Consider the following 13125-nt stretch of genomic DNA (forward strand, 5'->3'; position numbering starts at 1 on the left):
TTGATCAGCGTTCAGCCTGGAAACCAGTTCCAAGCTCTGTAATGCGGATCTCTGGGCCAGAAGCTCTCCCTGAGGCAGCCTCATGTTTTGCAGGCCACTTCCTTTGGGACCTCCGCAATTGAATGGCATCTTTATTCCCTGGTTCTCTGAGTGTGGGACGTGGCTCCTTTTTTTTCTCCTGCAAACCCTGGGGCGGAGTGGGGAGGAGAGCGGGTCTGTAGAGCCTGGGTGCTTTCTTGCTCCCCTGCTGGAGCAAGCTCTGTTTGTCCATATCCACCAGTGCCACACTCCCATCTCTGGGGACCTGGGCAAGCTCGGCGCATTGAAACCTCTTTAAGGAAGACCAGCTTAGCAGCTTAGCTGACCCTGGAATCCTAGAACACCCAGAGATGTCTTTTTAAAGGGAATGGCCTCTTCAGCCTAGACCGACAGGCATTGTTGTCGCTCACAGTCAAGAGACTTTGGATTCAGGCAAGAAAAAGGAGGTTGAGCTGTGGCCTCTCCCAGCATGCGGTTCAAGAAACACATCTGTAGGGGTCTGATCCAGAGCCCGTGAGGTGGCTTCAGCTGCAGCCACCACCCACTGCGGACCCACAGCTGTTGGCCAGTGTGGCACAGGTGCTGGGCACATCAGGGCTGAGTCTAATGGCATCAGTGTGTGATCGTCCCTCTTTGCAGATGGAAGATGAGGTGCTGGGTAACCGCTCAGCTCAGGCCACCACTTAAATTCTAGTCAGAGCCAAGATTTGAACTAAGCTTGCCTGATGCCTGGACCCACGAAGGGCAGAGCCATTTTTTGTGAAATTTCTCCCCACAGGTTGGAGACAGATGTCTGGGACACTTATTCTGGGCACATTCAGGAGAGAAAGCAGAGGGCTGCCCGCAAGAGTGGAGAGACTCCCGCAGTGGCTGGCCAGGCCGCCCTCGCTGCCCCCGGCACTGTTGCTAGATTTGTGGTCCCCGGTACTGTTGCTAGATTTGCCGGCTCACGTGCTCTTCCCCTCTCGGCAATGAAACCACCTTTGCAGAGTTATACGTAATGAGAAAAATCTAACACGCAGACTCCATCTTGCTTCTAGCCACACAGGCTAAGTTGATTTTTTTGCTTATTCTAGTCTGGAGGCCAAGAGAGCTATGAAAGGAATTTGGTTTGTAGTTAAACTTTGAGGCAAGGAAAACTGACCCCTCCTTGTTTGGAGATTGAACTGCATCTGTAAAACGAGGTTAGGATATGGTAGGGCCTGAGCTTTGCTGGAGAAGAGGCAGAGGGAAACCATGACCTGCCATTGCTTTGCTGCCCTGGAGTCAGGTAATCGGCGGTTGCGAGATTGGTTAACTTCTGCAACCACTCCTATCGATAACATCACTATTGTGAAACCTAAAAAACGGGTCTTTGAGATGTTTTGCAGATTTAGCATTTTGTTAGACTGAAAGACACGGCCTGGACTGTGACCCCTGTCCCAGGAACTGACTTGGCTGCGCAGAGACAGTGCTGACACCCCTGTGATTTCATTCTCAGTCCAACCAATCAGGATTCCCTGCTCCTTAGGCCCCTGCCTACCAAAGCATCTGAAAAATGCCAGCTTCTAAATTCTCAGGGAGACAGATTTGAGAATTCTCTCCCCACCTCCTCCTTCGGCTGGCCCTGCAATGATTAAACTCTTTGGTGCAATTCCTGCTAGTCTCAGTGCGTTGTCTTTTCCGGGCAGTGGGCGAGAAGAACCTGGTTGGGCAATGACAGCAACAGCAATTCAAGACGTCAGCCCTTTTCTCCCACCCCAAGCTCCTTCCTCACCCTCGGTGGGTGACCCCGCTTCTCTGGGAACGTGGAGCCATGCAGGGGTTTCTCCAGTTTCCGTCTGCAAGCCTGGTTGCCACCTGGCATCTGCAGCCGTTTCTTCTTCCCTCATTTTGTTACAGTGGAGGGCTGTGCTCATTCTCTTTCTGAGGCTGTCGGCCCTCCTGGGCCTTGGGTTCCTCCCTTTCTCTCTGCTCAGGGAACTCAAACTCGCCTGTCCATGAATCCCTTACTCCCGCATCTCCAAACTCTCCCATCTCTCCCTTCCTACCCTTACATCTCTCTGGTCTTACACAGACAAAAACCAACGAAGCCAACAAGAGAGTCATGTCCTCAGAGCCGAACTTCTTGTGTTCTCCTTCATGCCTCCCCCATCCCCGTCTGCCAGCATTGCCTCCATGCCTGCGTTCTCTCCATATGTGATCTCACAGCTCCAGAGACCCCCAGGGATGGAGATTGTCATCTGCTTGTCTTTAGTCCCATCTCTTATGGGAGCTTCAGATCCTATATCCAGTTGCTGTCTGGACATCTTCACTTGGGATCCCCAGAGGCACCTGGAGTTAGAGTGCCTGAGACCAAGTGGGCCCTTGGGAGTTTCAGCCTGGCACACGCATGAGAGCATCTGCAGAAGCACTGGTATATTTTAATTGTTTCTGTCCTCTCCCTCTGCCTCCCCTCATTAGACAGAACAGATCATATGCATTGGTTTTGAGTTTCTTTATCTTCAACAAGGGGGTTACAGTCTCCTTCAGTTCTTCCTGGTGTCTCCAGAGAAGTGGCTGTCAAACTGGAGCATGCACCAGAATCACCTAGAAGGTGCTGAAACACACATTGGTGGGCGTCACCCCACGTTTCAGGTTCAGCAGATCTGGGCTAGGTCCTGAGAATTGGAACATCTAATAGATTCCCAGTTCTGGGGACCACACTTTGAGAACCACCATTTTTTGAGGATCAGATCAAATACTTGAAGAAAGAACTTCCCTCAGCTTAGAGCTAAATAGAACATTTGCATGGACTTCCCTGGACCCCTTGAGTTCTCTCGAGGCCCCTGCAGGCCTCTAAGGAGTATCAGCCATAGAACATCCATCCTGGGCAAGGATGGGCCCAGCATTAGATATCTCTTAGCTTAACAGGAAAAGAGAGAAGATGGCAAAACAAATCATCAAACGATCAATTTATAATCACCTAGGAGAGCAGCAGCTACACCGCAGCAATCAATACTCAATGCAGACGTGACGACTGAGAGAATGATTGATCTCCCTTCATCAGGATCAGCTCCCCTTGGTCCCCCCAACTCTGCATGCACTTCCTGAGCCCCAAATGCACCAGGCACTGTGCTGAGTGCCGAGGTCAGAGACAACAGAGTCCGTCTTTGTCCCAGGCATCTGGGGAGAGGCGAACAGACATTCCACGTGGTGGGTGCTGAAAGGCTGCACTTGTACTGAGCACCAAGTGTATGCCAGGCCCTTATTCACAGCCATTTCCTCACCTGTGTTTGCAGAAGCCTTTGAAGGGGGTGCCTTTATCCCCGTTTTGTAGGTGAGGAACTGAGCAGACCACACGTTTCTGGCCAGTGCAGGGGATACAAGTGCTGTCTATAAAGAACTTACAGTTTATTTAAAGATGCAAATCTATGACACGGAGTGAAATAATTGCCCGAGATTTGCCTGGACTGGACAGGCTAGCCTCGGAGCACTCCCAGCCTGGCTGAAGTTGAGTCCCTGGATTGAGGGGAACGGCGCAGTGGAGCACCCACCCTGGGAATGGGTGGGAGCCTTGCAGCGAGCAGGGCAGAGCGGACACTGCACCTGGCATTCGGAAGGCACATGATCACTCAAAGTGCGGAGGAATGTACTCACCTGTGAAGAGAAATGTACAGCTGGCATCTAAATGGAAATGTCCAACTGGGGTATTGGCAGAAACAACTGCAGCTGATCTATTTTCTTGTGAGAAAATTAGCAGGGTTCCCACCAGACATGATGAATACATCAATTACAGCGGCCGGCCCTTATCCAGGGGGGATATGTTCCAAGACTCCTGGTGGAAGCCTGAAACCACGGATTGTACCGAACCCTATGTTCACTGTTTTTTTCTATGCACACACACCTATGATAAACCTTAATTAAAGTAAATTAGGGATAATAAATGAAAACAATAATAATAAAATATGACAATATGCTGCAAAAAGTTATATGACTGTGGTCTTTCTTGATTTCAAAATATCTTATTGTGCTGTGCTCATCTCTTTCTAGACTGTGGTTGACTGTGGGTAACTAAAACCTTGGAAAGCAAAATCTTGGATAAGGGGGCCTACTGAAATAGAATTCTGTGCAATGAAACAGACCTTCCTGTTAGAAGGAGGCAGTGACAATCACAAACACATATATAATGCTTACTACATGTCAGCCACTGTCCTAAATCTTTTTTATTTTTATTTTTTGAGACGGAGTCCACTCTGTCACCCAGGCTGGAGTGCAGTGGCATGATCTCGGCTCACTGCAAGCTCCGCCTCCCGGGTTCACGCCCTTCTCCTGCCTCAGCCTCCCCAGTAGCTGGGACTATAGGCGCCCGCCACAACGCCTGGCTAATTTTTTATATTTTTAATAGAGACGGGGTTTCACCATGTTAGCCAGGATGGTCTCAAGCTCCGGGCCCCATGATCCGCCTGCCTTGGCCTCCCAAAGGGCTGGGATTACAGGCCTGAGCCACCATGCCCGGTCCACTGTCCTAAATCTTTACATATGTTAGCTCATTAAATCCCTACAACAACCCTATATGGTGGAAAGTATTATTTTTCTCATTTCACACATAAGGAAACTGAGGCACAGGGAGGTTAAAGGACTTCTGTGAGGACACACAGCTATCAAACATGCCTGGAGGCTTACAGAATGTGCAGAATGCTTGGGGAAGAACATTTAGGATGGTAGTTTTCAAGACGTGGTTCCCACACCGACAACTTCATCACCACCTGGGAATGTTGCCGCCCTCTGCATTTCACAGCCCTCCAGGTGAGTCTGGTAGAGGACAGAGTGTGACAATCTCTGTCTCAGAGCCTGCAGTGGCAGGTAAAGATGGCTCGCAGGACAGGAGATGGAAAGAGGAGAGGTTTATCATCTTCAACACATGCCACACGCTGCTAGGATGTGTTCCATGTTTGGCTTGGAAAACGATCTCTTCTTCTCCACTCTATGGCAAAGTGGGCAGACCTAGTTCCCCAGGAGGCTTGCATACTGAGGGACAGTAAACCACTCTCCTGGGGGGGAGTTGTCCCTCAGTGTTTGGCCTTGGGAGGGAAGCTGGTTGAAGGAGATGAGGGAAAGTGGGGAGGAGGAAGGAAGATTTGCAGAAAAATCGCACTGTCTGTGGGCATGATACTCCAGGGCCCTCTTCCCAAACCACTCAGCCTCTGTCTCTGTACCTCCCACCTTTGCAGAACTCTTGAGCTCCCTGAATGGCTCCGTTGCTGCCCAGCTCCTGTAGACCAGAGCCTTGCTCCTGGGCTGGACACACCATCCAGCTTCCTTTGAGGTTCTAACTTGCCTTCTGGGCTGTGGTTTGCATGAACCCTCAGCCAAGGTTTTCTTTGAGAATTATCAAATAGCATCATAATATCCTTCAGGGAGCTTCCTCCCATGCCCCTATGCTCCCTGCCTACCCTGGAACCACTCTTTGTTGGGCGTTGCCAACCTCAGAGACTCTCACTGAACTGGTCATGACGAATTCTGGGGTGGGGGAGGGGCCCCTGTCACAACCAGCTCATCCTCATGTCAAATTTATTGGCTCTAAGCTGTTTTCTGCTAAAACATCTAAAAGGAGGCCACAGAGATTTACATCTTAATCTGCCCTAAACATACTCGTGCTGTGAGTTCTTATGTGTGTGTGAGGGTTAGTGTGTTCATGCTTGCCTAATGGAGGGGCAATCCTGGGGAACTGAAATATTTCGATTTCTATCTGTCAGACTCATTAAGTTATAAAGTGCATTTCAAAATTGAAAATATTGTACAAGAGTTATTCCTGCTATCTCAGGAATGTTTCAGTTAATTGGATCTTAATCTGGAATCATAACCCATCTTGAATCGCTCCAGGGATTTTCTGCAATGAAGGCATGATTCCTGCTCTTCAGTCATGGCCATGCCTGCCCAGGCAAGGCTGATACAGAATATACTAATTATCCCAAACACCTTACACAGGCAGACAACCTCACCTCCTCAGGTCAAGTGACCCCAGATGGTTTCTTCATTGCTATCTTCTTGCTGTGACATATCTAGACAATTCCTTCAGTTTCCCACAATGTTTTCCAGTGGGTATCAAGCTATTTTCTAATTTCACTAAGCCCAACTGTACTTGGTGGAAATTCTCTGGACACTTTAGAAATTCTAAAAGTAAATAACTTATTTCTTCAAGCTACTCTAGTGAGAAAAGGATCTTACAAACTTTGAGTATTAACTTTTAAAACTATGTATATGGATTTCAATAAAAGTTTAAAAACTGGGACTTGTGGGTACTATATTGTTTGAATTCTTGCATGTTTGAAGATTTTCCACCTGCCATTTTACTGCTAGTTTTACTGTTTTTTTTTTTTTAAATTTAGATTTTAATTTTAGATTCAGGGGTACATATGTAGGTTTGTAACAAGGGTATGTTGTGTGGTGATGAGGTTTGGGCTTCTATTGTTCCTGTTACCCAGATAATGAGCATAGTATCCAACAGGAAGTTTTAAGTCTTTTCCCCTTCCCCGCTCCCTCCTTCCTTCATTTTTGAGTCCCCAGTGTCTACTGTTTCCATCTTAAGTTTATGTGAACCCAAGATTTAGCTCCCACTTTTAAGTGAGAATATGTGGTATTTGGTTTCTGTTCCTGTGTTAGTTCGCTTAGGATAATGGCCTCCAGCTGCAACCATGTTGCTGCAAAGGACATGATTTCATTCTTTTTCTATGGCAATGGAGTATTCCATGGCATTATGCACCATATTTTCTTTATCCAGTCCACCATTGATGGGTATCTGAGTTGATTCCACATCTTTGCTATTGTGAACAGTGCTGTGATGAACATATGGGTGCATGTGTCTTTTTGGTATAACAATTGACTTTCCTTTGCGTATATACCCAGTAATGAGATAGCTGGGTTGGGTGACAATTCTATTTTCAGTTCTTTGAAAATCTCCAAACTACTTTCTACAGGGGATGACCTAATTTGTATTGCCACCAACAGTATATAAACATATCATTTTCTCTACAACCTCTCCAACAGTAGTTATTTTTTGACTTTTTATAATAGCCATTCTGACTGATATGAGATGGTATCTCATTGTGGTTTTGATTTGGATCTCTCTGGTGATTAGTAATGTTGAACATTTTCTCATATGTTTGTTGGCCGCTTGTGTGTCTTCTTTTGAGAAGTGTCTGTTCACATTCTTTGTCCACTTTTTAATGGGGTTTTTTTTTTGTTGTTGATTCATTTAAGTTCCTTATAGATTCTGGAGATTAGTCCTTTGTCGATATTTTATTCCATTCTGCAGGTTGTCTGTTTATTCTATTGAGAGGTGTTTTGTTTTTTTTTTTTTTTTTTTTTTGTTTGTTTGTTTTCTGTGCAAAAACTCTTCGGTTAAGTCCCATTTGTCTTATTTTTGATTTTGAGGTCTTCCTCATAAATTATTTGCCTAGGCCAATGTCTAGAAGAGTATTTCCTGGATTTTCTTCTAGGATTTTTGTAGTTTGGGGTCTTACATTTAAGTCTTTAATCTACCCGAGTTACTTATTATATATATTGATAGGCTAACCAGTTTTCCCAGGACCATTTATTAAATAGTGTATCCTTTCCCCATTTTTGTTGTTGTTGTTGACTGTCAAAGATGAGTTGGTTATTGGTATGTGGCTCTATTTCAGGAGTCTCTATTCTGTTCCACTGGTCTATGTGTTTATTTTTGTATCAGTACCTTGCTGTTTTGATTACTGTAGGCTTGTAGTATATTTGAAGTTGGGTAATGTGATGCTTCTGGCTTTATTCTTTCTGTGTAAAATTTCTTTGGCTATTTGGGCCCTTCTTTTTCCTTTTTGACTGTTGTTGCTTCAAAGCCTATTTTATCTGATACAAGAATAGTGACTCTGCTCTTTTTGTTTTCCATTTACATGATATATCTTTCTCCATGCCTTTACTTTGAGACTATGGGTGTTGTGACTTGTGAGATGGGTCTCTTGCATAAAGCAGAAGGATGAGTCTTGTTTTTAATTACCAATTTGCCACTCTGTGTCTTTTAAGTGGGGAATTTAGGCCATTTACATTCAAGGTTACTATTATTATGTGAGATTTCATTCCTGTCCTAGTGTTGCTAGCAAGTTGCTTTATAGGGTTTGTGGGCTATGTGCTCATGGGTGCTTTCATGGTAGCAAGTATCATTCCTTTATTTCCATGTTTAAAACTCCCTTAAGCATCTCTTGTTGGACCAGTCTGGTGGTGACAATTTTCCTTACTGATTGTTTGTCTGGGAAAGAGTTTATTTCACCTTTGTTTATGAAGCTTAGTGTGGCAGGATATGAAATTCTTGGATGGCATTTTCTTTCTTTCAGAACGCTAAAAATGGGCCCCCAATCTCTTCTGCCTTGTGAGGTTTCTGCTGAGAAATCAACTGTTAGTGTGATGGATTTCCCTTTATGGGTGATATGACTCTTTTCTCTAGCTGCCTTGAATATTTTTTCTTTTGCATTGACGTTGGCTAGTTTGATGACTATGTGCCTTGGTAATGGTCATCATGTACAATATCTCCAGGAGTTCTCTGGGTTTCTTGTATCTGCATATTGACCTCTCTAGCAAGATTGGGAAAATTTTCCTGAATTTTATCCTCAAATCTATTTTCCAAGTTGCTCCTTCTTTTCTCTAGAGAATGCCATTAAGTCATTTGTTTGGTGACTTTACAAAATCCCATGTTTCTTGAAGCTGTTGTTCATTTTTTACATTCTTTTTTCTTTATTTTTGTCTGACTGGGTTGATTCAGAGCCCCAGTCTTTGAGCTCTGAAATTCTTTCTTCTGCTTGGTCTAGTCTGTTTTTAAGTCTTCCAACCATATTTTGAAATTCCTATGTGAAATTTTCAGTTCCAGAAGTTCTGTTTGGTTCTTTCCTAATGTAGTTATGCTGTCTTTCAAAACTTGGATCATTGGTTCTCTTTTCTTTGTGTTGGATTTCAGCTTTCTATTGGATCTCATTGAGTTTCTTTGCCACCCATATTCTGAATTCTCTGTCATTTCAGACATTTCATTCTGGTTAGGATCCATTGCTTGGTAGCTGGTGTTGATCCTTCGGAGGTGATGAGACACTCTGGCTTTTTGTATTGCCAGAGTTCTTGTGTAGGTTCCTTATTATCTGAGAGAGCTGCTGCTGCTGCTGCTTTCTTTTACATTGAATTTGCTATTCTTTGAAAGAAGCTTCTTGATTTTTAAGCTTTTTTTTTTCCCTTAAAGGAATGACTGTGGCATTTACTGTGTATGACCCATTGGCTATGTCTCTGGGTGCTTTCAGGGTGCCAAGGCACTGTACGGGCTTCCTTGGTTGCATACAGGTTCAGGCTGTTGTCCAGTAGGTGGAGCTTAAGTTTAAGAGTTGGCAGGTAAGGGTGGGGGCAGAGGCAATGGAGAAGGGTGAAATGCACCTTTAGTGGGGATGGAGCTGTTGGAGCAGTCCCAGTAGCAGTCTCTTTTAGCCCATCCTCCCTGAACCCAGACAGGAAGAGTTGCTACTGAGTCAGCAACAGTGCATTAAGGAGGGGGCAACAAGGGAAGACCACTCTCTGAGTCCGTTCCAGGCCAGCGGTAGTGTCATGCCTGCATTTCCTTTGACTCAAGGGAGGTTTGGGCGGGCTGTGCTGGGTCCATCACTCTCTTAGGGGCCAAAGCTTAGCTCTCTGGGTCTGGGTGTTTTCACCAGCAAACAGCCTGTCTGGGTTCCTTGTTACTGTGGCCTCTCTATGGTGGCTTCCCCAGATGCTGGTTGTAGTGGCATATGCTGGGCACGTGGGCAGGCCTGCGCCTCTTGTGGGGCAGGGAGGCAGCAGTCTCAGGAGCTCCTCTCGTTCCCCACTGCTCTGCATTGATGTTAGCAGATTTTCTATTGTGCTGCCCCATTTGACCTCTAGGCCAGCGAGTGGCTCGGTGGCTTGTATGGGTCGGAGCTGGCTGTGGCCAGTGCAGATGAGTACATACTGGGAGAAACTCTGTTGCCTCAGGCAATGCGCTGACCCTGGAGTGCACGGTGGTCAAGTTCCTTACTCAACCCAAGGGAGGGAGGTCCAAGATGGGTGAATGCAGACTGGGCAGGCCTGCAGATAGGTCTCCCAATGGTAGGTACAAGCATCAGCTCTGAGTGGGAGTCCAGTGGGCAGCCACCAGTGCCCAGAGATGTTCCTAGGCGTGGAGCTAGAAAACCCCCTTGGCCCCAAGTAGCTCTGCATGGGAACCCTGGGTGGCTGCCTAAACTCCTAATCCAGGAGACGGTGGGTTCCAGATGCCTGGCGGCCTGCCTGGGCGTGAAGCAGAGAGGGCTCTCCCGAACCAGGATCTCTGCTCAGGAAGGATGGGGCAACTCAGGCTTCTCATCGGGTGAGCAGGTGCTCCGAATGCCTGGGAATGGAAAAGAGAGGGTCCTTATGCACCACGTTTCCGGAGGAGCAGGCTGGGACCCCAACGATGACTTGCACAGACCAGTTATCGGTTGCCAAGTAGGCCCTGGCCGCAAGTCTCTGGGCCCAGGAGAAACTGCACTGCAGTAGCAGCGCTCCTCCCACCTCAGACCTGTGACAGGAAAGATCACAATTCCAGTGTCTACTGCTGGGGCGCTTTCCACACTTGACATCAATTCTGGCTGTGTAGGCCCCTAACTTGCTCCAGAGGAAGCACTCCAGTCTCTGACCTGAGATCAAAATGCACGCATGGCCATGCTGCTGGGTTGCCAAGGAATGCCTGACTTTGTATGAGCCTGGATTAAAAAGGCCATCCTGCTCTCAGTCCCAGGTCTGGGAAAATGCCTGCAATTTTCTAGGTGTCTTTCTTTCTCAGTGTCTCCAAGCCTGTCTCCGAGTCCGCTCCAGGACTTGGGAGAGATAAAGTGCTCCCCTCTTTGTGAGTTGCTTGGATCCCCAGGGGACAGGTGAGGTGTTCTGCCCCTCACAGGTCCTGGGGTTTCACTCATTTTTCTCAGTGGATGGATGGATGCTGTCACGGGGCTTTCTGCCTGCCTTCTCCTCCCTAGGATCTGGGGGGTCCTTCACTGTTTTGTGGATTCCTATTTTCCTTCCTGAATTAAAACTCAGAGTTGGTCTTTATGCACTATTTTGCTATTTCCAAGCATGGCCAAGGCATGCTAAAAACCTCTAATCTGCCATGTTAGTGGCAAAACTAGTTTCATGAATGTTATCAGAAACTATTTTCATCAAATGGATACATTCCATTTTAATACTACTAAGTCAAGTGAGACTTCCAGTGAGAAGCAGCAACCACTGCCCACCCATCCCAATCTCTGGCCCTGCTTGCTATGAACAATCATTTTCATTTCTTGTGGTTTTTACTGCCATATATAATCTGTACACACTGGATTGTTAAAAAAATATGTATTGTGGTAAAATTCCCATAATATAAAACAGTTAACCGTTTGATATGGTTTGGCTCTGTGTCCCCACCCAAACCTGGTGGGAGGTAATTGAATCATGGGGGCAGGTCTTTCCTGTGCTGTTCTCATGACAGTGAATAAGCCTCACGTGATCTGATGGTTTTAAAAAGAGAAGTTTCCTTGCACAAGCTCTCTCTTTGCCTGCTGCTATCCATGTAAGATGTGACTTGCTCCTCCTTGCCTTCTGCCATGATTGTGAGGCCTCCCCAGCCATGTGGAACTGTGAGTCCATTCAACCTCTTTCTTTTGTAAATTGCCCAGTCTCAGGTGTCTCTTTCAGCAGTGTGAAAATGGCCTAATACATCATTTTAAAGTCAACAATTCAGTGGCATTTGGTACACCTATTCACAATGCTCTGCAACCAGCACCTCTATCTAGTTCTAAAACATTTTCGTCACTTCAAATTATGACCTCACACCCATTAAGAAATTACTCCCCATTCCTCCCTCCCTCCTGCTTTTGGAAATCATCAATCTACTTTCAGTCTCTATGGATTTATCTAATGGGGACATGTCATACAAATGGACTCATACCATATGCGACCTCTTGTATCTGATTTCGTCCCCTTAGTATATTATTTTGGAGGTTCGTGCATGTTGCAGGATGTATCAGTACTTCATGCCTTTTTATGGCTGAATAATATTCCATAGTATGGATATATCACAATCTGTTTATCCATTTGTATTAGTCTGTTTTCACACTGCTATAAAGATACTACTTGAGACTGGGTAATTTATAAAGGAAAGAGGTTTAATTGACTCAGTTCTGCATGACTCAGGAGGCCTCAGGAAACTTACAATCATGAGAAGGAGAAGCAAGCACCTTCTTCACAAGATGGCAAGAGAGAGAGAGCGCAGGGGAAACAGCCATTTTTAAAACCATCAGATCTCATGAGAACAGCATGGGGGAAGCCATCCCTGTGATCCAATCACCTCCAAACAGGTCCGTCCCTTGACGCCTGGGAATTACAATTTGAGATGAGATTTGGGTGGGGACACAGAGCCAAATCATATCACTGTTCATCCATTGATGGACATTTGGGCTGTTTCTACCTTTGGGCTATTGTAAAGAGTGCTGCTATGAACATGGGTATATGTGTATTTGTTTGAGTATCTGTTTTTATTCTTTTGGGTATGCATATACGTAGGAGGGGAATTGGTGGATCAAATGGTAATTCTATGTTTAACTTTTGGAGGAACAGCCATACTGTTTTCCACAGTGGCTGTATCATTTTACATTCCTACAGGCAATGTATGAGGGTTCAAATTCTCTGCATCCTGCATGACACTTGTTATTTTCTTTTTCTGATTACAGCCATCCTAAATGGGTGTGAAATGGAATCTCACTGTGATATTGATTTGCATTTCCCTAATGACTAACAATGTTAAAATTTGTTTATGTGTTTAATGGCCATTTGTATCTCCTCTTTGGAAAAATGTTCATTCAGATTCTTTGCCCATTTTAAAAATTGGGCTATTTAACTTTTTCTTATTGATTTGTAAGAGTTCTTCATATATCTGGATACAAGTCCCTTATCAGATATATGATGTGCAGATACTTTCTCCCATTGTCTTTCTCCTTCATCTGCAGGTGGCCTCACCTACAAGGAGCCATTACTTGTTAAGGGCCATGGGCCCTCTCACATTATTATTTAATTAATATCAATAGCCCA

The sequence above is a fragment of the Rhinopithecus bieti genome, unplaced genomic scaffold (genome assembly GCF_001698545.2).
Source record: "Rhinopithecus bieti isolate Rb0 unplaced genomic scaffold, ASM169854v2 scaffold_1452, whole genome shotgun sequence".
NCBI classification, from domain to species: domain Eukaryota; kingdom Metazoa; phylum Chordata; class Mammalia; order Primates; family Cercopithecidae; genus Rhinopithecus; species Rhinopithecus bieti.